Here is a 5,362-nt window from a genome sequence, read left to right on the forward strand (position 1 = left end):
GTCATCCAATAGGAGCGGCATGCGTAGCGACGTGATGGCGGCGACGGAGAGAGAAGATGACGGGGAAGCAGAGGCCTTACCGGAGCGCCGGGGACACCCCGGGGACGCGGCGACAGCGATGGACGGCGACATCCCGGGCAGCGGTGACGGTCCGGAGCGGCGGGGACAGGTGAGTACAATTTCCTCTAACAGTGGTCTACAACCTGCGGACCTCCAGATGTTGCAAAACTACAACACCCAGCATGCCCGGACACGTGTTTGTAGCACGAAACACGTGTCGTTCCTTTACCTGCTTTTTGGAGATGTAACCCCTGTTCACTGTAAGAATTAAAGCACGATTGCTCAGGATTGGTGAGTGCGATCTCTTTCTTCTATGTGAATTGTGTTCTATGGACATTGTTGGAACTTTTTGAGGTCAGCAACGTTCATATCCTCTGATGTGCAAGTCCAGCCGTGGGACCCCTTACAAGTGCAAGTCCAGCCGTGGGACTCACCGGTAATGGCCAACATCCGCGATCGTGCGGATGTCTGCCATTAACCCCTCAGATGCCGTAATGAATACAGATCACGGCATCTGCAGGAGTGTGGTCAGAAATATGGATGATCGGATCGCCCAGAGCGCTGTCAAGCCTTCCACGGGTCTTCTGCACTGGTCTGATATCGAGCAGACCAGAGCAGAAGATGACCGATAATACTGATCAGTGCTATGCCCTACACATAGCACTGAACAGTATTAGCAATCAAAGGATTGCTATAAATAGTCCCCTATGGGGACTATTAAAGTGAAAAAATAAAAGTAAAAAAGAAAATAAAAATATAAAATGTCCTTTTTTTCCCATTTTACCCCCATAAAGTGTAAGAAAAAAAAAATTATGCACATATTTGGTATTGCCGCATGTGTAAATGTCCGAACTATTAAAATATAATGTTATTGATCCTGTAACATTGATGCTTTTTTTTGTCACAAAAATAATTAATAAAAAAATTATTAAAAATTTTATATACATAAATGTGGTATCAATAAAAAATTACAAATCATAGTGCAAAAAATGAGCCCTCATGCCGCCGCTTATACGGAAAAATGAAAAAGTTGTCAAAATAGAGGGATATTAAACATATTAATTTGGTTAAAAAGTTAGCGATTTTTTTTAAGCGCAACAATAATAGAAAAGTATGTAATCATGGATGTCATTATAATCGTATTGATCCACAGAATAAAGAACACGTCATTTTTACCGTAAATCGTACAACGTGAAAATGAAACCTTCCAAAATTTGCAAAATTGCGGTTTTCTTTTAAATTTCCCCACACAAATACTATTTTTTGAGTTGCGCCATATATTTTATGGTAAAATGAGTGATGGCATTACAAAGGACAACTGGTCGCGCAAAAAACAAGCCCTCATACTAGTCTGTGGATGAAAATATAAAAGAGTTACGATTTTTAGAAGACGAGGAGGAAAAAATGAAAATGCAAAAATAAAATTGGCCTGGTCCTTAAGGTCAAAATGGGCTTGGTCCTTAAGGGGTTAAAGGGGTACCCCACTGCTAGACATCTTATCCCCTATCCAAAGGGGAGCCTCTGGCTCCGAGCATTGTGATAGAAATTTTCAGAACATTGGATCCCCAGAGTACCCCTTTAAAGTTGTGGTGGTCAGCATGCCCCCTCCATGCATCTTTATGGGAGAGCCGGAGATACCCCAGTACAGCGCTTCGGCTCTCCTAAAGAGATTAATGGAGGGGGCATTCCATCCTTGTTCTGTGCTGGAGGGGAGCAGGGGGATCTCAGCCATTGAATCCCCCACAATGTGACACTTATCCCCTATCCTTTAGATAGGGGATACATTTTTCTAAGCTAGATAACCCCTTTTATCTGCCAGATGAAATTATTGGCCTTCACCAAAAAGAATTTAATGTCCTATAGGCCATACATATGTCTTTCGAGTCACAGGTCAGTGGCTAGGGCAAGTAATCTTTCAGGGTTGGCCATACTCATGAATACAAGACAAATAGCTAGGTTCAATAGGCGGCCATTGTTAAGTGATAACCTCATCCTTATCTACACGTATGAATCATGTGGCTACAGCTACCACAGCTGTTGACTAATGGTTCCATGACTCCTGTATATTGGGGTCAAAGGAAGGTGGTAATTTTACCATAATTATACTATACAATAATCACTTTATAAAATGTATACCCCCACAGCAGAAATCTGCAAGCAGCTTAAAATAGCTGAATAACTGCATCGGACCATCTAATTACCTTTCCTAAATTAAGCCCAAGCCGTTTCTTTCATTACTTTATAATTTCTTAAATAATTTAACAGTACAAAATTAGCTTTACAACGCTGCACATGTATAAATATCTTAAGAAAACCCAATGATCATGTAAAAAACAAATGCAGTATTATTTCATTATTTATGGTATATGGTTACCAAGAAGGTCATTCTCTAAAATGTTCTCCTATTCGGGAAAGACTTGTAAGGCTATGTTCACACGTCAGAATTCCGCAATTCCACACAAATTCCATTGGGTAAAGTTTGCAGAACAGAATTACGGAATTGCTGAATTATCTAAACACTGAATTCTGCCAAAATTCAAGCCCAATTAAATTCAATGGGATTCTGCCCAAAAGTCCGCAAAATGATAAGTCTAGACTTATACTTTTATGGAATGCGCAATTTTCCCTGTCTGAATGGGACAGCTGAATCTCGTTGAACCTAATGTGCATTAAGTTCCGGCAGAATTTCTGGCAAGAATTTTTCGGCGGTTTTCCCGCACGAAATTCCACTGTGTGAATGTAGCCTAATAGTTTCTACCAATTTTCCCGCCTTTAGCAAGAAATTGTAGTTGGCAGTTACAGGCTTCTTACCAGGAACATACAAGTACGTCTGTTGGTCTGCATCAAATCTATGGGAGAAAAAAGAAATAGAACAAAATAAAAATTAATGAAAAAGATTAATTATATATATATATATATATATATACACACACATATACATATATGTATATATATATTTATACACACACACACATATACATGGTGGATGGAAGAGAAACATTGATGAAAGGTGTCCACGCAGGATAGTCCAGATGGTGGATAAGCAGCCCCAAGCAAGTTCCAAACATATTCAAGCTGTCCTGCTGGCTCAGGGAGCATTTAAATGAAATGAAACGCTATGGCAGGAGACCCAGGAGGACCCCACTGCTGACACAGAGACATAAAAAACCAAGACTACATTTTGCCAAAATGAACTTGAGTAAGCCAAATACTTCTGGGAAAATGTTTTGTGGACAGATGAGACCAAGCTAGAGCTTTTTGGTAAACAACATCATTCTACTGTTTAACAAAAATGGAATGAGGCCTACAAAGAAAAGAACACAGTACATACAGTTAAATATGGTGGAGGGTCACTGATGTTTAGGGGTTGTTTTGCTGTCTCTGGCACTGGGTGAATGTGTGCAAGGCATCATGAAATCTGAGGATTACCAATGGATTTTGGGTCACACTGTAAAGCCCAGTGTCAGAAAGCTGGGTTTGCATCCGTTATCTTGGGTCTCCCAGCAGGACAATGACCTTAAGCATACATCAAGAAGCCCCCAGAAATGGATGGCAACAAAGCGCTGGAGAGTTCTAAAGTGGCAGCAATGAGTCCAGATCTAAATCCAAATGAACACCTGTGGAAAGATCTTAAAATTGCTGTTGGGAAAAGGCGCCTTCCAATAAGAGAGACCTGGAGCAGTTTGCAAAGGAAGAGCGGTTCAACTTTCCGGCTGAGAGGTGTAAGAAGCTTATTGATGGTTATAGGAAGCAACTGATTTCAGTTATTTTTTCCAAAGGGTGTGCAACCAAATATTAAGTTAAGGGTGCCAATAATTTTGTCCAGCTCATTTTTGGAGTTTGGTGACATTATGTCCAATTTTCTTTTTTTCCTCCCTTTTTTTGGTTTAGTTCCAATACACACAAAGGGAATAAACATGTGTATAACAAAACATGTGTTACTGCAATCCTTTTCTGTGAGGAATACTTCATTTTCTTGAAAATTTTCAGGGGTGCCAACAATTAGGGCATGCCTATATATATATATATATATATATATATATATATATATATATATAATTTTTTTTCTTTCTTAGCTAATCACTTGTGCTATCTTTTATTATATTGCATGAATACACGAGAACAGGCAGTTTTACCCCAATATAGGTTTATAAGACAATGTTTCCCAACCAGGTGACTCCAGCTGTTGCAAAACTACAACTCCCAGCATGCCTGGACAGCCTTTGGCTGTCCGTGCATGCTGGGTGTTATAGTTTTGCAACAGCTGGAGGCACCCAGGTTGGGAAACACTGTCCTAAGGGTTAACAAGCTTTGTTTAAAAGTGCAGATTGATTTTTTTTGGAGTGTGGTTGAGTCAGACATTGGCGATAGATCTGAGGCATTATGCTGATTCGGCTCCCTTTTGAATCAGCGCGATAAATCAGCCGTTTCTAGAGAAAGGGGAGACATTAAAAACGCCTTATATTTGCAAATTGTGCAAAAATTTTAAGTATGGAAAGATTAATTTTAATGGCTATAAAGTGAAATCCACTCACTTGTCTGTTATGCCAAAGTTCATCTGGCTATCTGTATCCTTTTGGACTATGATAGTATAAAATGCCTATATAGACACTAAGGTGGGTATTTATCAAGGGTGTTTCTTTTTTCGTGCTGGGCAAAAAATGGCAAAAAAAAACACACATTTTTTTTGCGCAAAATACAGCTGTGCTAAAAGGTAGCGATTTGTTTGCCCTCTTTTGCTCACATCCAACCAGTGGGTGTGGCTTTCAGTGGAGGGGTGTGGCTTCATGGGAAGGGGTGTGGTCACCCAGTGCATCAAATTTAACTCATTTTTCACTGAGTACTTAGCTGGCGGAGATTTCTCAGACACCTGGATTTATCAAGAGGTGCGTGCATCTTGAAGTATCCAGCGAACTAATGCATTGGAGGGGAAGTGCTGGTTTTGATGAATCCCCCTAAGACTAAGTTTCCACTTGTTTTTTTTTTTCTGGAAGTTTTTGGAAAACTACCACTACAGTTTTTAAGCCAAAGCCAGAAGTGTATTAAAAAGGAATAGGACATATAAAGGAAGGACTTGCACTTCTCTTCCCTTATGGATCCACTTCTGACTTTGGCTCAAAAAACTGCACTGACAGTTTTCCAAAAACTGCCAGAAAAAGAAAAAAAAAAACAAGTGGAAACTTAGCCGTTAACTGATGTTTTACATATTGGTTTTTAGTAAAAACCCACTTCACTGATTGAAATCTACACAAGCTTCTAGTTACCCCTTTACGTCAGTTCCAGATGTAACTTGTACTAAATT

Source organism: Hyla sarda, chromosome 4, assembly GCF_029499605.1.
Source record: "Hyla sarda isolate aHylSar1 chromosome 4, aHylSar1.hap1, whole genome shotgun sequence".
In the NCBI taxonomy this organism is placed as follows: domain Eukaryota; kingdom Metazoa; phylum Chordata; class Amphibia; order Anura; family Hylidae; genus Hyla; species Hyla sarda.